Genomic DNA, 25,538 nt, shown 5'->3' with positions numbered 1-25,538 from the left:
CACCAAGCCTTGGAAAGCGGAACCCACGAAGAACGGAGGACTTGCTTCTGGTGCAGACCAGGAAGGTCTGGGGTGCTTCTTCTTTGCAGAGAAGCGGGAGCCAGTCTGGAGGAGCCAAACCAGCGCAGAAGATTTCAGGGTGCGTCGTCACAAAGGCCACTAGCCAGCGGGCAAGCAACCGGACAGATGCGGCAAGCAGGAAAATGCTGAAGGGCCCCACGCAGGACTCGTGGAGTGTGGGGGGCTGATCTTCGGTGCAGATGGTGCTTGGGGTTGGGGCTTCTCAATCCCCGGTGCACAACTTCGAGGGTACCTCAGAAGCTGCGCTTTAAGTTACTAGCCACTTTTTCCAGGTAGCCGGTCCCACGTCGCTCGTCGCCTCCACGGATCTCAGCTTTGCTGTGGATGTGGATCAGGGTCGGAGAAGTCTGGAAGTCAAGGCTCTGGTCGGGCTCTGCAGTCGGTTCCTCGTAGAACGTGGGCAAAGCAAAGGGTAGTCTCTTGATGGTGCCTGTTTGCACAGGGTAGCCACTCCTTGGCTACAAGGGAGATTCTTCAGTCTTCTTCTTTCGTCGAATGTCGAAGGTCCAGAGTTTCTGTTCAGTTTTGCAGGTTCAGGATAATCTAAAGTCTTGAGGCCCAACTCCCACTCTTATACTAATCTGGGGGGCTGGGATACCTGCTAGGTCACGCCTTATGGGTGGGACCTGGGAGGGGGTGGTTACACCCACTTCCCTTTGTCCAGTTTCGCGCCAGAGCTGGGGCTGGAGTGCCCCAGCGCCGGTTTGAACTGGACTATGCAAGGAACACCTTGTGTGCCCCAGGCATGTCTCATTCCTTTCAGCCCACCCTGCCCCAATACACTAAAGGCTGTCTGGGGAGGTGCTAGCACCTCCCCAAGCAGGAAACCTATTGTCCAGGCCTCCCTGGCTGGGATCACTCCCAGCAGCAGGAGGTCAGACTTGTGTCTGTGGCAGCAGCATCCATTTTGTGATGCTGAGGCTTTGGTTAGAGTTAAACAGCAAAGTAGGATTTTAACATGTCTCTCCCTCTAGAAGGGGGGAATAATATCCTCATCACCAGAAATGGTATGGGGGTATTATTCCAAAGTGTTAGACACCTTACACGACATGTTTTGATAAAGCCAAACCATAGCATAACCGTTTAAGATTATAAGGCACTTTAAGAGTATATGGTAGGCTATATCATAGAACAGCTATAAGGACATGGTTCCGAAAGCTGCAGACAGGCTCAGCTCTGCTAGAGCACCATCTCACATGTTACCAAGCACTCTGCCTCCAGGATTGTTAAGGCCTGCCATAGGAGTGACTGATAGGTACACATGTGTCTATATATAAGGGTAGATATAGGCATACTATATCTAAGCAAGGGGTGATTACACGACCTTGCCCCAGCTGAGTGATCAGCCAGTTGTGTCTGATTGGAAGGCCAGACCAGGGGTGGCATAATACATGCTGCAGCCCCGGGGAGGCCTAGGGTACACCTATGCCCTGGGTACCTAGGGTACACTGTACAGGGTCCAATAAGGTGATCCTTACCAATTGGTTATGTACCTAGGGTACATGGATTCCATTTTAAAGAGAGAGCAGACAGCCTGAGACCCTGAATGGCAGGATCTCAGGCCCACTAAGTCGAAAAACCAGCTAGACACTAGGCAAAAAGTTGGGGGTAACCATAGTCAGATATCCACCTTCCTACACAACCCCCCCCCCCCCCAAACGAAAGGAGATAAGGCTGGCCTTGACAAGGTAAGCCTCTATTGCCTAAGTGGACATATAAGGAAGAACCAGCACTGGCATGGTTACCCCCTGTCTCATGGTCCACTAAGCAATCCCTTATCCTAAAGGTATCATAGGGTCTCCACCATAGGGAATCTCTACCTTTGGGGTGTCTTTGCAAAGTAAAAGGCTGGTGTTGAGATGGAGTACTGAAGTGAGTGTCCTCAAAGTGAGGCCTCAGCTTCCTCCAATCATCCTCCACCATGGATGCCTTTCTTTCTTTCGCTGAGTTGCACTGTGCTCTCAGGGTCAGCCTCTGGCTACCTAAAGCTGGAGGCTGGGTCCCTTTTGTGGGCTTACTGGAGGGACAGGTCAGGTTTGGGGCCCTAAGGTCCCAGGTTTGTCTGTGCCCAACAGAATCCCTCTGGGGGAGGTCCCTAACTACCTGTAAAGGGGATCCCTCAGGAATGTTTTTACCCATCACCTGGCTAGGGCTACTAGCCAGGCAATCCTCATTCTTTTGATGGGGGGGTTCTTGTGGACAGGGGCCCTCTTGGGGTCCACTGGCCTCCCTGACCTCTGCAGCCCTGGGCTGACTGAGGCAGGGTAGAGAGAGGCAGGCTACCTGCACCAGACTGGGTCCCACCTTGGAAGGGGCCACTGACATCAGAGGCTCTGCCAGGCCAGGCCTGGCTACCTCTGGGGCAGTTCCTTCACAAGGGGTGAGGTCAGATCCCTGAGGAGGCTGACCTTTTCCTAATGTCTGGGGAGAGGGAGACTTTTCTTCCTCCCCACTACTCTCTGTTTGTGTGGAGTGATCCATAGTTTCAGGCTTCACTAAACCTATGTCAGTCTGAGTATGGGCTGAGACCATTACAGCCTTGCCAACCTTTTCAGGGAGGCACTCAGTTTGGGTTTGAGCTGTGACTGTCACAGCTCTGCCAATCTCTACAGGGAAGTCTGTCTTTGCCTGGGCTGTGGCTACCACTGCCCTTCCAACCTTTTCAGGGAGGAAATCTACTTGGACAGGGGTTGTGGCTGGCACAACCCCACTACCCTTTTTTGAAAGGCCTACCATTTTGGAATGGGTGTCTTGTTCAACTCCAGCCCAAGCTGAGAGTTCTAAGTCATTCCCCAGTAAGCAGTCCACAGGCAAGGTTGGAGACACTGCCACCCTTTTAGGGCCAGTGACCCCTCCCCAGCTGAGACATACCTCTGCCATGGGATGACTGTTCTGTTTGCCATCAATGTTAGTTACCTGGTATGAGAAACCAGGCAAAAGCTGCTCAGAGGGAACTAGCCTATGGGCCACCATAGTGATGCTAGCTCCAGTGTCTCTGTAGGCCTCAGCTTTTCTACCATTGATGTAGGGTTCCTGTCTGTACCTACCCAAAGTGTTGGGACAGGCAGTGAAGTTGGCAAACCCCATGCCACCATCACAGACAAGAGTAGCTGCTGTAGGGGAATTGGCTAAGCCAGGATCCCCCTGTGCTCCCCAAGAAAACCCAACCAAATTTTTGGGGGCACTCCCACCACCTGGGGGATTACTGCTGACAGTAATAGGTGGTGTGACAGGAGTAGTTGGAGGAACAGTTTTGTTTTTAGCCCTTGGGCAACTGCTGTCAGTTTTCCAATGCCCAGGAGTTTTACACTCATGGCAGTAAGGCTTTTTAACTGTGGTAGAGGAGGGAGCTTGGGACCCACCACCCTGTGTGGAGTTTTGGGGCCCTGAGGAAGATTTCTCTTTTGTTTTATCCCCACCCTTCTCTTGAGGCTTGGTGGTATCTTTCTTTTGGTCACCACCCTGATTTTTAGGCCTAATCCTGGTCCTGACCCATTTATCTGCCCTCTTTCCCAATTCTTGGGGAGAGGTCAAATCTGAGTCTACCAGGTGTTGATGGAGAAGCTGGTTCTGACAATTACTAAGGATCTGCTCCCTCATAATCAAGTTGTACAATCCTGTATAGTCCTGCACTTTGCTGCCAGTTAACCAACCTTCCAAAGCCTTAGTGGCACAATCCACAAAATCAGACCAGTCCTGTGTCTGTGTCTTCTGGGTGTCTCTGAACAACAACCTATATTGCTCAGTGGTTAAGCCAAACCCATCTATCAGAGCACTCTTCAGGACTTTGTAATTGTTAGCATCCTCATCACTGACTGTGAGGAGCTTGTCTCTACCTTTGTCAGAAAAGGAGAGCCACAAGATAGCTGCCCACTGACTCTGGGGTACCTGCTGTACTTTGCAGGCCCTCTCCAAAGCAGTCATCCACTTGTGGATGTCATCCCCATTCTGATATGGGGGCACTATCTTGCTTAGGTTTCTATGGTCATAAGACCTATCTCTATCCTTAGGGATATTGCTGCCACCAGTGGGTTCTGACCCACTCAACTTTTGTTCTCTAGCCAGAGCAAGCTTCTCTTTGGCAAGGGCAAGTTCTTCCCTCTGAATCCTCAGATTAGCTTCCCTCATTCTGGCTTCATGCTCCTTTCTCTCAGGGGAAGTCATTCCCCTGTGAGAGGAAGCATTAGAGATGTTAGAGACATGGGAGTGGATGGATTCCCTTGAAGGGGATCTGTCCCTCCTGCTTCTCTGTGTAAGCCTACTTGGGGGTCTGTAAGGGGGGACCCCATTCAAACTCCCATGTAAGCTTAGGTTAGCCTGGCTAAGTCTTCCTACTTGGCCCTGGCTGTCTACCTCTTCATCTGAAGTCTCCTCTGACTCCTCTGTGGTGGGTAGACCCTCCTCTGTACCTAGGGTACCTACCTGAGATGCCCTAATAATGTCATACTCCTCTAGGAGTTGTCTTAACTGAAGGAGGGTAGGGTTTGCACCCTGTTTTATTCCTCTGGAGGTACACAAGTGTCTCATCTCCTGGAATGTTAAGGTATCATATCTAGAGGGGGTCTTTTGCAGACCTGATCCTCCTGAGAGAGCATCTACTTGATCTCCTCTCAGAGACATGATCTAGTGAGGGTGTGGTGTGTGCACCTACCTACACTAGTTGTATCTACTAAACCTCTCTAGTAGTTGTAGTCAGGGTGTGTTACTCCCTTCAACCTACAACTACAAAGTCCAGTAGGACTTAAGTATTATAATCTATGTTATATGTACCTAGACAATATCTGTGTGATCTTTCAATTTAGTATCTCAAGATTACAATGGTATTACAACAGCAAGCTCAGATCCCAACCGCTGCTCACCAATGTGAGAAGTTGGCCTGATGTATGATGTCACTAGTTCTAGTGTACACCTTATATCAGTCCAAATACCATTATGGTGATTGGTTGTAAAGTCAACCTTATCGACCAGCTATCCTAGTGGTAGCATGGACAAGAGCAGTCTTAGGCTAAACTCTGAATGGCATGTGAAGCCAGCTGTGATACCATATATAATCCCTTGAATACCAAATGAAAGGACACCACAACAGATATATATATAAAATAAAGTGTATTTATTCTAGTCAAACCCTCAGCACTCTTTATGAGATTAGAGGTAAGTACAACACAGTCTTATTTAAGCATACATTAAGTCACACAGGTAAGTAATACAGTTAGGCCCTAGGGGCCACGCAAACCATATACTAAGTAAGTGGTATAAGAACCACTGTCACGGAAATAGAATAGGCCTAGGCCTAGGGAATCGCTGGGGCTACACTACACTAGCGTTAGTTAGGAAGTGGGAGGCCCACGGGATTCGTGTGCAGAGTGGAAACACTCACGCGTAATGCGTAAAAGTCAATAGCAATAGTACAGTTTAGAAAACGGTAGATTTAGGACACTTTCGGAGTAGCTAGGAAGTTGAGACTTGAAAACTAGACACTAGGATAGTCACTATCCTGATGAGCACCGGAGTACCCAAGTTACCTAGCCCACAGGCTGCGGGTGCATAGGGGTGAAGATGCGTCGTTTTCGTCATCGACTCCTATGGATGCCTGAAGAAAGATGCTGACAGGCAGTCAGTGAAGAGTGTCCGGTGGATCCCAAGGCTGGGATCAAGAAGAGAAGAAACCTGCAAGCAGAAGGGACAGAGTCAAGGTCACTAGCCAGTGACCACGTGGAACCAGGAAGGAACCAGGCGATGTCGTGAAGATTTGCAGGTGAAGGTGAAGCTTGTCGCTGCAGCCAGGAGGACCAGGAAGCGTCGAGGACGACCAGGACCAGGAGGCGAGCTGTCCCACGAAGGCTCTTGCTGTCGGCGGCGTCGAAGTTGGACTAGGACTCACCAAGCCTTGGAAAGCGGAACCCACGAAGAACGGAGGACTTGCTTCTGGTGCAGACCAGGAAGGTCTGGGGTGCTTCTTCTTTGCAGAGAAGCGGGAGCCAGTCTGGAGGAGCCAAACCAGCGCAGAAGATTTCAGGGTGCGTCGTCACAAAGGCCACTAGCCAGCGGGCAAGCAACCGGACAGATGCGGCAAGCAGGAAAATGCTGAAGGGCCCCACGCAGGACTCGTGGAGTGTGGGGGGCTGATCTTCGGTGCAGATGGTGCTTGGGGTTGGGGCTTCTCAATCCCCGGTGCACAACTTCGAGGGTACCTCAGAAGCTGCGCTTTAAGTTACTAGCCACTTTTTCCAGGTAGCCGGTCCCACGTCGCTCGTCGCCTCCACGGATCTCAGCTTTGCTGTGGATGTGGATCAGGGTCGGAGAAGTCTGGAAGTCAAGGCTCTGGTCGGGCTCTGCAGTCGGTTCCTCGTAGAACGTGGGCAAAGCAAAGGGTAGTCTCTTGATGGTGCCTGTTTGCACAGGGTAGCCACTCCTTGGCTACAAGGGAGATTCTTCAGTCTTCTTCTTTCGTCGAATGTCGAAGGTCCAGAGTTTCTGTTCAGTTTTGCAGGTTCAGGATAATCTAAAGTCTTGAGGCCCAACTCCCACTCTTATACTAATCTGGGGGGCTGGGATACCTGCTAGGTCACGCCTTATGGGTGGGACCTGGGAGGGGGTGGTTACACCCACTTCCCTTTGTCCAGTTTCGCGCCAGAGCTGGGGCTGGAGTGCCCCAGCGCCGGTTTGAACTGGACTATGCAAGGAACACCTTGTGTGCCCCAGGCATGTCTCATTCCTTTCAGCCCACCCTGCCCCAATACACTAAAGGCTGTCTGGGGAGGTGCTAGCACCTCCCCAAGCAGGAAACCTATTGTCCAGGCCTCCCTGGCTGGGATCACTCCCAGCAGCAGGAGGTCAGACTTGTGTCTGTGGCAGCAGCATCCATTTTGTGATGCTGAGGCTTTGGTTAGAGTTAAACAGCAAAGTAGGATTTTAACATGTCTCTCCCTCTAGAAGGGGGGAATAATATCCTCATCACCAGAAATGGTATGGGGGTATTATTCCAAAGTGTTAGACACCTTACACGACATGTTTTGATAAAGCCAAACCATAGCATAACCGTTTAAGATTATAAGGCACTTTAAGAGTATATGGTAGGCTATATCATAGAACAGCTATAAGGACATGGTTCCGAAAGCTGCAGACAGGCTCAGCTCTGCTAGAGCACCATCTCACATGTTACCAAGCACTCTGCCTCCAGGATTGTTAAGGCCTGCCATAGGAGTGACTGATAGGTACACATGTGTCTATATATAAGGGTAGATATAGGCATACTATATCTAAGCAAGGGGTGATTACACGACCTTGCCCCAGCTGAGTGATCAGCCAGTTGTGTCTGATTGGAAGGCCAGACCAGGGGTGGCATAATACATGCTGCAGCCCCGGGGAGGCCTAGGGTACACCTATGCCCTGGGTACCTAGGGTACACTGTACAGGGTCCAATAAGGTGATCCTTACCAATTGGTTATGTACCTAGGGTACATGGAGTCCATTTTAAAGAGAGAGCAGACAGCCTGAGACCCTGAATGGCAGGATCTCAGGCCCACTAAGTCGAAAAACCAGCTAGACACTAGGCAAAAAGTTGGGGGTAACCATAGTCAGATATCCACCTTCCTACACAACCCCCCCCCCCCCCAAACGAAAGGAGATAAGGCTGGCCTTGACAAGGTAAGCCTCTATTGCCTAAGTGGACATATAAGGAAGAACCAGCACTGGCATGGTTACCCCCTGTCTCATGGTCCACTAAGCAATCCCTTATCCTAAAGGTATCATAGGGTCTCCACCATAGGGAATCTCTACCTTTGGGGTGTCTTTGCAAAGTAAAAGGCTGGTGTTGAGATGGAGTACTGAAGTGAGTGTCCTCAAAGTGAGGCCTCAGCTTCCTCCAATCATCCTCCACCATGGATGCCTTTCTTTCTTTCGCTGAGTTGCACTGTGCTCTCAGGGTCAGCCTCTGGCTACCTAAAGCTGGAGGCTGGGTCCCTTTTGTGGGCTTACTGGAGGGACAGGTCAGGTTTGGGGCCCTAAGGTCCCAGGTTTGTCTGTGCCCAACAGAATCCCTCTGGGGGAGGTCCCTAACTACCTGTAAAGGGGATCCCTCAGGAATGTTTTTACCCATCACCTGGCTAGGGCTACTAGCCAGGCAATCCTCATTCTTTTGATGGGGGGGTTCTTGTGGACAGGGGCCCTCTTGGGGTCCACTGGCCTCCCTGACCTCTGCAGCCCTGGGCTGACTGAGGCAGGGTAGAGAGAGGCAGGCTACCTGCACCAGACTGGGTCCCACCTTGGAAGGGGCCACTGACATCAGAGGCTCTGCCAGGCCAGGCCTGGCTACCTCTGGGGCAGTTCCTTCACAAGGGGTGAGGTCAGATCCCTGAGGAGGCTGACCTTTTCCTAATGTCTGGGGAGAGGGAGACTTTTCTTCCTCCCCACTACTCTCTGTTTGTGTGGAGTGATCCATAGTTTCAGGCTTCACTAAACCTATGTCAGTCTGAGTATGGGCTGAGACCATTACAGCCTTGCCAACCTTTTCAGGGAGGCACTCAGTTTGGGTTTGAGCTGTGACTGTCACAGCTCTGCCAATCTCTACAGGGAAGTCTGTCTTTGCCTGGGCTGTGGCTACCACTGCCCTTCCAACCTTTTCAGGGAGGAAATCTACTTGGACAGGGGTTGTGGCTGGCACAACCCCACTACCCTTTTTTGAAAGGCCTACCATTTTGGAATGGGTGTCTTGTTCAACTCCAGCCCAAGCTGAGAGTTCTAAGTCATTCCCCAGTAAGCAGTCCACAGGCAAGGTTGGAGACACTGCCACCCTTTTAGGGCCAGTGACCCCTCCCCAGCTGAGACATACCTCTGCCATGGGATGACTGTTCTGTTTGCCATCAATGTTAGTTACCTGGTATGAGAAACCAGGCAAAAGCTGCTCAGAGGGAACTAGCCTATGGGCCACCATAGTGATGCTAGCTCCAGTGTCTCTGTAGGCCTCAGCTTTTCTACCATTGATGTAGGGTTCCTGTCTGTACCTACCCAAAGTGTTGGGACAGGCAGTGAAGTTGGCAAACCCCATGCCACCATCACAGACAAGAGTAGCTGCTGTAGGGGAATTGGCTAAGCCAGGATCCCCCTGTGCTCCCCAAGAAAACCCAACCAAATTTTTGGGGGCACTCCCACCACCTGGGGGATTACTGCTGACAGTAATAGGTGGTGTGACAGGAGTAGTTGGAGGAACAGTTTTGTTTTTAGCCCTTGGGCAACTGCTGTCAGTTTTCCAATGCCCAGGAGTTTTACACTCATGGCAGTAAGGCTTTTTAACTGTGGTAGAGGAGGGAGCTTGGGACCCACCACCCTGTGTGGAGTTTTGGGGCCCTGAGGAAGATTTCTCTTTTGTTTTATCCCCACCCTTCTCTTGAGGCTTGGTGGTATCTTTCTTTTGGTCACCACCCTGATTTTTAGGCCTAATCCTGGTCCTGACCCATTTATCTGCCCTCTTTCCCAATTCTTGGGGAGAGGTCAAATCTGAGTCTACCAGGTGTTGATGGAGAAGCTGGTTCTGACAATTACTAAGGATCTGCTCCCTCATAATCAAGTTGTACAATCCTGTATAGTCCTGCACTTTGCTGCCAGTTAACCAACCTTCCAAAGCCTTAGTGGCACAATCCACAAAATCAGACCAGTCCTGTGTCTGTGTCTTCTGGGTGTCTCTGAACAACAACCTATATTGCTCAGTGGTTAAGCCAAACCCATCTATCAGAGCACTCTTCGGGACTTTGTAATTGTTAGCATCCTCATCACTGACTGTGAGGAGCTTGTCTCTACCTTTGTCAGAAAAGGAGAGCCACAAGATAGCTGCCCACTGACTCTGGGGTACCTGCTGTACTTTGCAGGCCCTCTCCAAAGCAGTCATCCACTTGTGGATGTCATCCCCATTCTGATATGGGGGCATTATCTTGCTTAGGTTTCTATGGTCATAAGACCTATCTCTATCCTTAGGGATATTGCTGCCACCAGTGGGTTCTGACCCACTCAACTTTTGTTCTCTAGCCAGAGCAAGCTTCTCTTTGGCAAGGGCAAGTTCTTCCCTCTGAATCCTCAGATTAGCTTCCCTCATTCTGGCTTCATGCTCCTTTCTCTCAGGGGAAGTCATTCCCCTGTGAGAGGAAGCATTAGAGATGTTAGAGACATGGGAGTGGATGGATTCCCTTGAAGGGGATCTGTCCCTCCTGCTTCTCTGTGTAAGCCTACTTGGGGGTCTGTAAGGGGGGACCCCATTCAAACTCCCATGTAAGCTTAGGTTAGCCTGGCTAAGTCTTCCTACTTGGCCCTGGCTGTCTACCTCTTCATCTGAAGTCTCCTCTGACTCCTCTGTGGTGGGTAGACCCTCCTCTGTACCTAGGGTACCTACCTGAGATGCCCTAATAATGTCATACTCCTCTAGGAGTTGTCTTAACTGAAGGAGGGTAGGGTTTGCACCCTGTTTTATTCCTCTGGAGGTACACAAGTGTCTCATCTCCTGGAATGTTAAGGTATCATATCTAGAGGGGGTCTTTTGCAGACCTGATCCTCCTGAGAGAGCATCTACTTGATCTCCTCTCAGAGACATGATCTAGTGAGGGTGTGGTGTGTGCACCTACCTACACTAGTTGTATCTACTAAACCTCTCTAGTAGTTGTAGTCAGGGTGTGTTACTCCCTTCAACCTACAACTACAAAGTCCAGTAGGACTTAAGTATTATAATCTATGTTATATGTACCTAGACAATATCTGTGTGATCTTTCAATTTAGTATCTCAAGATTACAATGGTATTACAACAGCAAGCTCAGATCCCAACCGCTGCTCACCAATGTGAGAAGTTGGCCTGATGTATGATGTCACTAGTTCTAGTGTACACCTTATATCAGTCCAAATACCATTATGGTGATTGGTTGTAAAGTCAACCTTATCGACCAGCTATCCTAGTGGTAGCATGGACAAGAGCAGTCTTAGGCTAAACTCTGAATGGCATGTGAAGCCAGCTGTGATACCATATATAATCCCTTGAATACCAAATGAAAGGACACCACAACAGATATATATATAAAATAAAGTGTATTTATTCTAGTCAAACCCTCAGCACTCTTTATGAGATTAGAGGTAAGTACAACACAGTCTTATTTAAGCATACATTAAGTCACACAGGTAAGTAATACAGTTAGGCCCTAGGGGCCACGCAAACCATATACTAAGTAAGTGGTATAAGAACCACTGTCACGGAAATAGAATAGGCCTAGGCCTAGGGAATCGCTGGGGCTACACTACACTAGCGTTAGTTAGGAAGTGGGAGGCCCACGGGATTCGTGTGCAGAGTGGAAACACTCACGCGTAATGCGTAAAAGTCAATAGCAATAGTACAGTTTAGAAAACGGTAGATTTAGGACACTTTCGGAGTAGCTAGGAAGTTGAGACTTGAAAACTAGACACTAGGATAGTCACTATCCTGATGAGCACCGGAGTACCCAAGTTACCTAGCCCACAGGCTGCGGGTGCATAGGGGTGAAGATGCGTCGTTTTCGTCGTCGACTCCTATGGATGCCTGAAGAAAGATGCTGACAGGCAGTCAGTGAAGAGTGTCCGGTGGATCCCAAGGCTGGGATCAAGAAGAGAAGAAACCTGCAAGCAGAAGGGACAGAGTCAAGGTCACTAGCCAGTGACCACGTGGAACCAGGAAGGAACCAGGCGATGTCGTGAAGATTTGCAGGTGAAGGTGAAGCTTGTCGCTGCAGCCAGGAGGACCAGGAAGCGTCGAGGACGACCAGGACCAGGAGGCGAGCTGTCCCACGAAGGCTCTTGCTGTCGGCGGCGTCGAAGTTGGACTAGGACTCACCAAGCCTTGGCAAGCGGAACCCACGAAGAACGGAGGACTTGCTTCTGGTGCAGACCAGGAAGGTCTGGGGTGCTTCTTCTTTGCAGAGAAGCGGGAGCCAGTCTGGAGGAGCCAAACCAGCGCAGAAGATTTCAGGGTGCGTCGTCACAAAGGCCACTAGCCAGCGGGCAAGCAACCGGACAGACGCGGCAAGCAGGAAAATGCTGAAGGGCCCCACGCAGGACTCGTGGAGTGTGGGGGGCTGATCTTCGGTGCAGATGGTGCTTGGGGTTGGGGCTTCTCAATCCCCGGTGCACAACTTCGAGGGTACCTCAGAAGCTGCGCTTTAAGTTACTAGCCACTTTTTCCAGGTAGCCGGTCCCACGTCGCTCGTCGCCTCCACGGATCTCAGCTTTGCTGTGGATGTGGATCAGGGTCGGAGAAGTCTGGAAGTCAAGGCTCTGGTCGGGCTCTGCAGTCGGTTCCTTGTAGAACGTGGGCAAAGCAAAGGGTAGTCTCTTGATGGTGCCTGTTTGCACAGGGTAGCCACTCCTTGGCTACAAGGGAGATTCTTCAGTCTTCTTCTTTCGTCGAATGTCGAAGGTCCAGAGTTTCTGTTCAGTTTTGCAGGTTCAGGATAATCTAAAGTCTTGAGGCCCAACTCCCACTCTTATACTAATCTGGGGGGCTGGGATACCTGCTAGGTCACGCCTTATGGGTGGGACCTGGGAGGGGGTGGTTACACCCACTTCCCTTTGTCCAGTTTCGCGCCAGAGCTGGGGCTGGAGTGCCCCAGCGCCGGTTTGAACTGGACTATGCAAGGAACACCTTGTGTGCCCCAGGCATGTCTCATTCCTTTCAGCCCACCCTGCCCCAATACACTAAAGGCTGTCTGGGGAGGTGCTAGCACCTCCCCAAGCAGGAAACCTATTGTCCAGGCCTCCCTGGCTGGGATCACTCCCAGCAGCAGGAGGTCAGACTTGTGTCTGTGGCAGCAGCATCCATTTTGTGATGCTGAGGCTTTGGTTAGAGTTAAACAGCAAAGTAGGATTTTAACATGTCTCTCCCTCTAGAAGGGGGGAATAATATCCTCATCACCAGAAATGGTATGGGGGTATTATTCCAAAGTGTTAGACACCTTACACGACATGTTTTGATAAAGCCAAACCATAGTTACCATAACCGTTTAAGATTATAAGGCACTTTAAGAGTATATGGCAGGCTATATCATAGAACAGCTATAAGGACATGGTTCCGAAAGCTGCAGACAGGCTCAGCTCATGCTAGAGCACCATCTCACATGTTACCAAGCACTCTGCCTCCAGGATTGTTAAGGCCTGCCATAGGAGTGACTGATAGGTACACATGTGTCTATATATAAGGGTAGATATAGGCATACTATATCTAAGCAAGGGGTGATTACACGACCTTGCCCCAGCTGAGTGATCAGCCAGTTGTGTCTGATTGGAAGGCCAGACCAGGGGTGGCATAATACATGCTGCAGCCCCGGGGAGGCCTAGGGTACACCTATGCCCTGGGTACCTAGGGTACACTGTACAGGGTCCAATAAGGAGATCCTTACCAATTGGTTATGTACCTAGGGTACATGGAGTCCATTTTAAAGAGAGATCAGACAGCCTGAGACCCTGAATGGCAGGATCTCAGGCCAACTAAGTCGAAAAACCAGCTAGACACTAGGCAAAAAGTTGGGGGTAACCATAGTCAGATATCCACCTTCCTACACAGACACACTCTCTAAAGTTGTTTACAAGTTGCATGTAACGTGACCTAACAGGTGCCGCCATTAAAACCTGTTGGAATGTAAAAAAAACCCTCCTGAACACGAAGTAAATTAGCGCCAGGTGCCGTCGTGGTCAAGGACTGAAAGGAAAAGTAGTACACACAAAGAAAACATATACGCCATAGTGAATGGATCTATGTAGCGGGCCAGTAGCCAGGGTGGGAACAACACAGCCACAAGGTGGGACAAATGGAAAGTACTCACCAACAAAAACTAGGGAATTTGTAAAGGTGGGCCAAGCAACCAATGAACAGCAGTGGGCGTGTGGTGGGTGTGTTCATTTGCCACAGAAGGAATACAACATGCTTCACAGAGCAACACATGCGCGCTGACTCTAGGCTCGACCTAAAGAGGGGACTCACCAAAGCTGAAGATATGAGATGTTTTGCAGGCATCTCGCTGCTTTTTAGGAACCTTTGAAGGTGGTAGCATTTGTTATGCGTATTTGTAAAGAGCAATATCGCCCACAAGGGTATCCTGACGCTCATCAGGTGGGTGTGCCTAACCCTGCCTATGGTTAATAAACTGTGATATGTTCTCCCAGGATGCTGTCTTTTTTTTTTATAAACTCTTTTTATTGGCATTTGTAGTATAAACATTGCAAACATTTACACAATCGAATTTACAGTAGATACGAGCCCTTGAACCGGAGTGTACTGGCGCTGCTTGTATAATCAGCAGAGCGTGCAGGCGTATAATGTTATGGCCCCAACCTTATCTCTGAGTTGGGAGCCGGCTAACTAAGCCTATGTCTGGGCCCATCCCGCTAATGTGCGCCGTGGACGCCGCCCCATGCGGGGGCTGCTACATGTATCCTTAGCCCCTGTGTGGGTTGTCACATAGGTCGTTGAAGTGCAGCCACCGAATTGCTATTAACGAACTGGGGATATATACACTGGGGAATGCACCATATCTGGGAATAGAAGCATTGTGAGTCTAATGTCGGGAAGCAGTCTCTGTGCCTGTTGCAGTGTTAAGGTTTCGCAGGCGCGGGGAAGGGTCAGGGGAGGGGGGCAAATGCGGGAGTATTGCTCCTCTTCTGTGTACGGGCCCCATAGGAGAACATTTACAGTCTGCATTTAGGAACCGCCGGGCGCCTGGGACTCCTGCGTCCCAGGATGCTGTCTTATAAGTTGTTCTGATTTTCAGAATCTGCTTTTTCTCCTTTTTTGCACCTTTTCGGAGGGAGCTTGAGGGGCACTCCTTACTGATCTGTCTCTTGAATGGGTAGTATCTTTCCTTTAACAGGATTTAGAGGACTTTAACCTCCCTATCCTTCAGGGTTTTGACTGGCAATATATGGCAAAATCTACATTAATTGAGCTTACAGTCTGTCAATAAACAATTCAATTTATCATGCAGATCTTTAGTATGAACATGCTTTTTCCCCACAGGTATGGCAGTGTCTGTAGAGAGTTTTCATTGATGTTTCTTCCATGGTTAAAAAATGGCACTCCAAGTTCAATAGAATCTCAGAGACAATAAACCCTTCAAGGAAAGCTGGCAAAGAAATTGGAAAGAACTCCAGGATGGATTGGATAAAAGAAGTTGATAGATGATTTACAATTTGTGGGGAAAAATTAGCAGAGCTCAATAGAGAATCCATACAAATAAATGACATGTGGTAGAAATTTGCGGTATGGCGGTTTCCACTTGGAGTGGAGTTTTAAGCAACTTCACCTCATAGGTTGGAGTTTGGATGTTTTCGAAAGAGGTAGTTGGGTTACTAAAGAGTCAATAATGGCTATTGGGAGACACAGTAGGCTTTCACCTGTATGACTGGGACTGATTGAAGCATGTGATCTAATGTTGAAGAATGAGTGCATTTTTGAAATGCAAAATAGTCCCTCATGTGGTACAATGCAAGCAATCAATTCAAGGTGGAATGATACACCCAAACAGCCAATACTATTCCAGTGGAAGAGCAATACTACACACGACTGAGCAAGGAGGTGATTGACAAATTCTCAAGCCTATAGCTGAAACAGTGTGATCGAAAAAACCAATGTGCAAAGGACATTGAGCCAAAGCCCACTGTATATTAGAAACAACAGGTCTGTCTTACATCTGCACTGTCAAAACCCAGACCTAAAAAGGACACATCACTGTACTCAGCGATCCTTGACCCTCGCTATACTCATCAGCCCTGGTCAAAATAGACTGAAAAACAATCTGAAGAAACAGCCAGTGCAGGAAATAACGATATAGTATTGTTGCTGACCCCTCAAAAGTGCATTGTCAATTTTAGCTTTAAAAAGCTGCTGCCCGCCGGCTCTTCCCTGATTTTATTTACATTTTTCTTACTGAAGGTTTCACAAGGAAATGTTGCAGCCTCTTAGCTTTCATCCGAGTGATGTTTCTGATAACTGACTTTGTTTCAAATTTAAAAAATATATATTTTTTCAGTGCAACCTGCAGACCTAAATAAACAAGCATTTGCAATGCAATAGGTCTCGCATTTTTAATATTTTGAGATATTGGCGGTGCAAATGACAATGCCTTTGATTTATATATTTTTTAAACCTGCAAGCGGTGCGTAAATACACACTCTGTACCCATAGTCGTAGCTTATGAAAAGCAAATCTGGCAAGTAACTGCGGTTCTTTTACTGCCAGCCTTGCTTGTAGCAAATACGAGAGACCTATTGCATTGCAAATGCTTGTTAGTAAGATGTGCATGTGTAATCAGAAAGATCCAATGGCTGATGTGACCAGTCCCATCGTTCCCTGTTGAATGCTGTTGTGGGCGTAAGCAAAAGTGTTAATGACTGCTGACCACACCAATAAATAAAGAGGGCAGTAGCAAAGCACCTCCTATGTACATATATAGGTATTTTTCATTCATAAGATTTGTTTACATGGGGCTACCCGAACCTAACCAGTTATGTAGGCCTGACCTAAAAGTAATGAAGGCCTGCTGTCAAACGTAATTCCACAGACAGTACCCTTGCACTGCTCTCAATATGCTAAATAAGCGAGGTAATGCTAATTAATTAACACGATCTACAGGTACCAAGAGCCAAACTGCTACTAAAAACAGACGCATAAATGGAGATCTAATAATAGAAAGTGAATTAACAGATGGTGTTATGGTTCCTAAGCGAAGAGCATTTTATTCTAGAGGGATCAGGCAATAACGGGAAGAAGAGGTATCAATTAAAGAGAATACATTGGGAACTGTTGAAGGGGGATAAAGTGGAAAGGGTATGAGGAAAAGCTACCCACTAAAGAAATTACAAAAATGCAGCACTTATCCCAAGGACAGGTGTTTGTTGACTTATGTATAAGAACTCTGTATGCACACCTGAAAGCTAATATTAGGTTATGGAAGAAAACACCAAGCTGGAGACACACAACGGTGGCAGGGAGGTCGTGGGACTCTGCGCTGCCCGAGTATAGGAGACACTTTTTAGCAGAGGCCGCCCCCGAAGGGGGCTCAAGGGCCGGCGCCGTAATGGCCACCAGAGCCCGACAAGGAACGAACTGCTTCTCGCCGGAGGGAAGCGCCGCAGGGCGAAACGCCCTCAGGCCCCCGCCCCCTCCTCAAGAACAATGGGGAGAAGTGGAAAGGGAGATATAAGGCGTCGCTCCCCCCTGCAGCAGCCCACTTGCATATCATGGGAGTTGGGGGAGCGCCGCCAACGGGCACTGTAGATTCGGAGTTTGGGCTGGCCCAGAACAAGCAATCGGCGCTTCCGTACTGCCTACCTGTAAGGTGCAGCAGAGTGTGAGATGTCAGAGCTGGTAAAAAAAAAAAAAAAAAAAGGGGTCGAAAAACAAAAAACAAAAAGCAGAGCGATAGTTAAACACGGTCTGACAGGGGCGCAATAGAGGATGTCATGTGATGAGGGTATGCTGTATTACGCCTCCACAAGAGGCATCTGACTGTCTCTCAATTTTGATTTCATGTATACCCATGGCGGGAGGAGACAGTACTGTAAGGCACCGAAGAAGGACACAGGTGTGCCAAGCCAGTAAGGGCGAAGATGGAGCAGGGCGCATCATTGCGCTTGTGGGAAGATTACCGTCGGAGCTGACCAGATGTGGGGGGGAGCCGCAGGAAGACGTAAGCCTCCCTGGCGGTGTGGCGGAAACAACAAGTGTATTGGTCTGTATGGGAGCACACCGACGGGGCGGTGTGTAGAAGGAGGGCCACTCACTTTGGGATGCCGCACGGCAGGGTGAGTGCGCCTGGCAAAATCGGGGTAGCAAACGGAGACAGCGTTCACAACCCAGCCCCCGCCAGAAGGTGGGGCACAAAAGAGACTAACAAGGTAGCGAGTTGGGGGCCTAACTCCAGGGAAAAGGCTACCCCCCACACGCGAAGGGGCGTGGTTAACAACAAAGAACAATCTACGAGCTGTCAGGGTGATTTACGACCCTAGGAGTTGCAAATGAGCAAAAAAGACAAACCAGTGATTTATGGCCAGCCGATGATTTATGGCTGATAATTTATGAGGCTCATGCAGAATGATTTATGACAGCGGAATGAGGACAGATTGTGACAGAATGATTTATGACATACCAATGATGTATGACCCATGATTTATGGCTGATGATTTATGATGCTCACGCTGAATGATTTATGACCACGAAATTCTGATGGCATGTGACAGAATGATTTATGACATACCGATGATTTATGACCCATGATTTATGGCTGGTGATTTATGGTGATCAAGCAGAGTGATTTATGGCAACAAAGGAAGGGCCAACAGAAGGATTTATGATGGATAATGATTTATGGCCCATGATTTATGATGTCCAGCTGACAATGCGCGACATCGCATTTGTAATAATGAATGACATGATTTATGACCCCGGCCTCCAAGGGGAGGTCCGGGGGAATTGTACAAGTGTGACTATGTAATAAGTAATAAACTGCGGCCAACAATTAACAGCACATACGACGATTGTTGGCTGTGTTTTTAGTAATGCAGATGCACATGTATGGTACGGTTCCTGGAATGGGCGCAGTACGGCCGTTATAGCAGAGGCCGCCCCCGAAGGGGGCTCAAGGGCCGGCGCCATAATGGCCGCCAGAGCCCGACAAGGAATTAACTGGTTCTCGCCGGCGGGAAACGCCGCAGGGCGAAACGCCCTCAGGCCCCCGCCCCCTCCCCTTCCAAGAACAATGGGGAGAAGTGGAAGGGGAGATATAAGGCGTCGCTCCCCCCTGCAGCAGTCCACTTGCATATCATGGGAGCTGGGGGAGCGCCGCCAACGGTTTTCGAATCCCACCCACCCACACCTAGGGAGCAGCAGCGTCGCAGTGCTGACGAAAACCAGAGTAACTACGGCTCCAAGGGTTGGATATGGAGAAACACCTACGGACGGTGTGTGTGAATAGGGCCACTCACTTTGGGATGCCGCACGGCAGCGTGAGTTGGCCAAAAAACGGGGGCGGGTAATGGAGACGGCGCTTGCAGCCCAGTCCCCGCCAGTCAGCAGGGCACAAAACAGTCTGGATAAGGTAGCAAGTTGAGGCCTAACTCCCGGTGGAAACTGCCCCCGCACAACGAGAGCACACAGAGAGTGCAAATCTAACGGCGGAAACAACAAGTGTATTGGTCTGTATGGGAGCACACCGACGGGGCGGTGTGTAGAAGGAGGGCCACTCACTTTTGGATGCCGCACGGCAGGGTGAGTGCGCCTGACAAAATCGGGGTAGCAAACGGAGACGGTGTTCGCAGCCCAGCCCCCGCCAGAAGGTGGGGCACAAAAGAGACTAACAAGTTAGCGAGTTGGGGGCCTAAATCAAGGGAAAAGGCTACCCCCCACACGTGAAGGGGCGTGGTTAACAACAAAGAACAATCTACGAGCTGTCAGGGTGATTTACGACCCTAGGAGTTGCAAATGAGCAAAAAAGACAAACCAGTGATTTATGGCCAGCCGATGATTTATGGCTGATGATTTATGAGGCTCATGCAGAATGATTTATGACAGCGGAATGAGGACAGATTGTGACAGAATGATTTATGACATACCAATGATGTATGACCCATGATTTATGGCTGATGATTTATGATGCTCACGCAGAATGATTTATGACCACGAAATTCTGATGGCATTTGACAGAATGATTTATGACATACCGATGATTTATGACCCATGATTTATGGCTGGTGATTTATGGTGCTCAGGCAGAGTGATTTATGGCAACAAAGTAAGGGCCAACAGAATGATTTATGATGGATAATGATTTATGGCCCATGATTTATGATGTCCAGCTGACAATGCGCGACATCGCATTTGTAATAATGAATGACATGATTTATGACCCCGGCCTCCAAGGGGATGTCAGGGGGAATTGTACAAGTGTGACTATGTAATAAGTAATAAACTGCGGCCAACAATTACCAGCACATACGACGATTGTTGGCTGTGTTTTTAGTAATGCAGATGCACAAGTATGGTACGGTTCCTGGAATGGGCGCAGTGCGGCCGTTATAGCAGAGGCCGCCCCCGAAGGGGGCTCAAGGGCCGGCGCCATAATGGCCGCCAGAGCCCGACAAGGAACTAACTGGTTCTCGCCGGCGGGAAACGCCGCAGGGCGAAACGCCCTCAGGCCCCCACCCCCTCCCCTTCCAAGAACAATGGGGAGAAGTGGAAGGGGAGATAAAAGGCGTCGCTCCCCCCTGCAGCAGTCCACTTGCATATCATGGGAGCTGGGGGAGCGCCGCCAACGGTTTTCGAATCCCACCCACCCACACCTAGGGAGCAGCAGCGTCGCAGTGCTGACGAAAACCAGAGTAACTACGGCTCCAAGGGTTGGATATGGAGAAACACCTACGGACGGTGTGTGTGAATAGGGCCACTCACTTTGGGATGCCGCACGGCAGGGTGAGTTGGCCAAAAAACGGGGGCGGGTAATGGAGACGGCGCTTGCAGCCCAGTCCCCGCCAGTCAGCAGGGCACAAAACAGTCTGGATAAGGTAGCAAGTTGAGGCCTAACTCCCGGTGGAAACTGCCCCCACACAACGAGAGCACACAGAGAGTGCAAATCTAACGGCGGAAACAACAAGTGTATTGGTCTGTATGGGAGCACACCGACGGGGCGGTGTGTAGAAGGAGGGCCACTCACTTTGGGATGCCGCACGGCAGGGTGAGTGCGCCTGACAAAATCGGGGTAGCAAACGGAGACGGTGCTCGCAGCCCAGCCCCCGCCAGAAGGTGGGGCACAAAAGAGACTAACAAGTTAGCGAGTTGGGGGCCTAACTCCAGGGAAAAGGCTACCCCCCACACGTTAAGGGGCGTGGTTAACAACAAAGAACAATCTACGAGCTGTCAGGGTGATTTACGACCCTAGGAGTTGCAAATGAGCAAAAAAGACAAACCGGTGATTTATGGCCAGCCGATGATTTATGGCTGATGATTTATGAGGCTCATGCAGAATGATTTATGACAGCGGAATGAGGACAGATTGTGACAGAATGATTTATGACATACCAATGATGTATGACCCATGATTTATGGCTGATGATTTATGATGCTCACGCAGAATGATTTATGACCACGAAATTCTGATGGCATTTGACAGAATGATTTATGACATACCGATGATTTATGACCCATGATTTATGGCTGGTGATTTATGGTGATCAGGCAGAGTGATTTATGGCAACAAAGGAAGGGCCAACAGAATGATTTATGATGGATAATGATTTATGGCCCATGATTTATGATGTCCAGCTGACAATGCGCGACATCGCATTTGTAATAATGAATGACATGATTTATGACCCCGGCCTCCAAGGGGATGTCTGGGGGAATTGTACAAGTGTGACTATGTAATATGTAATAAACTGCGGCCAACAATTACCACAACATACGACGATTGTTGGCTGTGTTTTTAGCAATGCAGATGCACAAGTATGGTACGGTTCCTGGAATGGGCGCAGTGCGGCCGTTATGGACACGCTGCTATGTTATGCCTGTGGAACATAGTTTCTACAATAAACACTCTCACGACCTTGTGCCAAATTCAGGCTTTATAGAATTTCATAAATTCTTCCGTAAATGCATTACCACAGCAGACAGTGCTTTGACGGTAAAGATGGAGAATATCCCACAGTGGCAAGGTTACCACTGATAGCTTCGGCATCTTTACTGCGCTGTTTATTGGCAGCTTGCAGCTACTGGCATCTGTTAGCAGACATCACCATAAGACATTACCGGTAACGATTAAATATAGCAACAAGCAATGGCATAGCCAGTAGGTCTCATCTTTAGGGCCTTATAAGTGTTTAACCATGCAGCACGCTATCCTGGGCACTCTGCCACCTGAGATTGAAGAGCTTCTCAATTACTACACAATAGGTCATGCAGTCTGAATCAGGAATACATGCTATAAAACAGCAACACATTTGTGAAGTAGGCACTATAAACGTTATACTGACCTCCCTGTTAAAGTAGTAAGTACTTTTAAAAATATATTTCACTTCAGATAACGAAATAACATAAATAGTGTTTAATCATTAAAAATAGTAATGATGGTAGGAAAAACAAACCTGCAAAAATCTAAGTAATGTGTTGTATAGCAAAAACATTATCTGGCACATGCATCAACAAAGACTTTTGCGATTCCTAAATTGCGATTTTTAAGGAATCGCAATTAAGGAATTGCAAAAGCCTATGCATGTAGGAATCGCTATGAAAATAGCGATTCCTACAAATTCCTTAATTGCGACTCGCAAATTGCGAGTCACAATTAAGGAATGCCGTCCCAATCATTCCTATGGGCCTCCAGGCCCATAGGAATGAATTGGAGATTGCATGAGCAAATTGCGAGTACCAGTAGGTACTCGCAAATTGCTCATGCAATTTCAAGGGTGCATGGGTGTCTAAATGACACCCTATTGCACCCCTGAAATTGATCTGTGCACATATGTTGCACACACACATGCTCTAAGGGCATGTGTGTGCGCAACATGAAACTTTGACAAATGCACAAAAGTGAATTTTTCGAAGTTTTTGCAAATTACCATGAAGTTCAACTTCATGGTAATTTTCTCCCCCTATTAGCGAAATCGCTAATTTTTTAACTTTAATGCATTGCATTTAAGGAATCTCAATTTGGGATTCCTTAAATGCAATCGCAATTTAAGTAATCGCTATTTAGAGATTCCTTAAATTGCGATTTTTGCATTTGGGATGATGCATCCCAAATGCAAAAATACTGGTCGCAAAGGGGCAGATTCTGCTGATCTGCCCGTTTGCGTCCAGTTTTCTCGTTGATGCATGTGGCCCTATGTGTGTTAAATGGTCGCTTGACTTCCGTGCTTTAGAATCGTAACACAGGTAATGTTTTTTCACTACCAGCATACTAAACACTATTTATTTATAAACTAAATGTTAGTATCAGTTGTGGGTGACCGTGTATCAATTAATTGTAATGTGACTGCGTGAGGGCATATTGATAGGATCGGGCCTGTGCTCTTCCGATGCACTATTACAAAATGTTATTCATGGGAAGAGGTATGCAGGATGAAGGGACTGGTGGAGGCGGGGCGCTAGTAGACCAGGGCTAACACTGCTGGCTCTGCAGTTACGTAGTCTGCACTACCCGTAAGCCTTGGACTAAAGTATGCCGGCCCCAAACCACCAATCCTATATGCAGCACTTTGACAGTGATGCTCGTTTCCTTAAACGTAGAGCAGAATAGCGCATTGCCTGGTTGACAAAGGCCATTTATTCGTTCCTTGGACACATACATGCAAGTGATGGCACTCTGTAGATGTGTGCTACCTCAAGAGCCACGCTTGTCTGAAATAGAACTCAAAGAGGAAGAAATACTTTAATAGTGCGCTAAAGGCCGCAGATCCCTGCAAATTCTTCCAAACAAACAAGACAAACTACAGAATTTAAAATGGAATAAAGCACTTGATTTATTGTTCAGATCATTTATTTTAAAAAGTACAAAACGTGCAAATGTCGCACTCGGACAAGTGTATTGTTCGTGTAAATGGCAATGGGCAGTACAATAAAAGATCGTAAATAGTGTTTTGGGTTTCTTTTCTCACCAAATCGTTTAAGGTGTTTTCACATCAACAATGCATTCCTTCATAAATATGTAGCTGCCATAACGCCAGAGCGAAACAAAAAATAAAAATAAATCTTTGTCAGTCAAAACAACTGGCTGGTTGGAAGTCTGCATGCTTCTTTGCAAGTTTAGCTCTAGTGCAAGTGTCCGAATCTTCATCTCAAAGTACAAGAAAATGCTGCAGAAATGCATACAGAAATGTGAGCTCTCATTCTGACAAGGTCTTGCATTATTTCATACCTTGCCCATGCAAACAGATAGACAAGCATACACACAAAAACACACACACACACACACACACACACAATAAAGCCAGACAAACCTGCTCAAACAGACATCTAGGTAAACACAAACAGATGCATGTTAACAGAGACAGAAAAGCATGCAGATGCATAAAAAGGCACATACGAACAGGCCTCCAGATTGTCAACCAGATGCAGAACAGCTCACAGCACAAATTATTTGGAACATTCCCCATGCGTACAGATTCTGGTAAATACAACCTACGCGTATGTGCCAGTGTAGGCTGCACTCTGTCACACTTGTGTAGCTACACTTCTGCTGCATGTCTTCATTCTCCACCTACCGTAGAAACAGAGAATGATGAGATGGCCATAATGGAATTGGTATTGACTAATTTACATATAGTAAACTAGCCTGGACACTGGTAACACCCTAGCCCGTAGCTATACTTCCAGTAAAGACAGATTGGCGAACAAACATTTCAGCTCATGACAATCGCAAGCTACCTGCAGGTTTGATTAGATTTTTCTTTTGTAGCCAGTTAAAGAAAATACGCCAAACCTGTGTATGTGTCACTGTAAAAGCCGGACGTGAAAACGCTTACAAATTTGGCATTGGCAAAGTCAACAGTTCATGGGTTAAGGTCAGGACCTATTTACTTTGCTTATGCTAACAACACACGTACGCAGTGGGCGCAACGTCGCGCCTAATTTGTTTTTTAATTGCTTATCTGAGATAGATTGGTAAATTAAAAAAAAAAAGCACAAAAGCGCCTTTGTAACAAAGCAAAAGGCGGGTAGGGGAAGGGGTGAACCAACTCCAAGCATGGAGAACCACTAGGACGAGATGGAGGAAAGAGGAGTGGGCAGCAAACCTTTCGGGTGAGGCAGGGCGATGCGGGTGTGGGGACACACAGGAGAGTCAGCAACAGCGAGAGTAGAGGTGCACACAAACGCACTGTGTGAGAGCGACACGAGCGGAGGGCAGAGAACTATACAAGGGAGATAGCTGGATAACAAACATACACACGCTGTTTTGGAGGGCGTCACGATAAGGGCAGCGAGCGCGCCTCGCGCGGCGGGAGGGGGCTTACGCGATTCACTTGCGGGAGCGAGCGGCTGGCGGCGCGATAATTGATAACATATGGCGCCAGCCGCTCGCTCCCGCAAGTGAATCGCCACACGTGCACGCGTTGCCATTGAAGGCAATGGAACGCGTGCACGTGTTTGGCTGAAAAGCCGAAGCGATTGCTAAAGGTCTTTTGCCTATGCAGCAGATGCACGCTGCGTAGGCGAGACCTAATAAAGGCTTTACTCAAAGAGAGATAGTACCAGTTGTAAAGGGCGTCTGAGATGCTGCACAAGAAGGAGACTATTACATGCTTATGACTATCATTGAAGACAAGAAAATGAGGTAGAGGATGTGGTCTGATGGATATAGCTGCCGACTTTGGTGCTGGAAATCAAGGTTTGAGACTCGGGGTCGCGCCCACATCCTGTGATTCTAGGCAAATCACTTAAAAATGTTTTTACAAAATGAATGTGTCCTTGTGT

At 48.4% G+C, this 25,538-nt stretch overlaps 1 protein-coding gene across 2 annotated transcripts in view; it reads right to left on the bottom strand.

Annotated features, from left to right (window-relative positions):
• Positions 1 to 25,538, bottom strand: part of DNAH17 (dynein axonemal heavy chain 17) — a 14,992,541-nt gene that overhangs the window by 8,985,693 nt on the left and 5,981,310 nt on the right. The window lies entirely within an intron of this gene.

Source organism: Triturus cristatus, chromosome 7, assembly GCF_964204655.1.
Source record: "Triturus cristatus chromosome 7, aTriCri1.1, whole genome shotgun sequence".
Lineage (NCBI taxonomy): Eukaryota > Metazoa > Chordata > Amphibia > Caudata > Salamandridae > Triturus > Triturus cristatus.
This window is presented reverse-complemented; position numbering and strand designations above follow the sequence as displayed.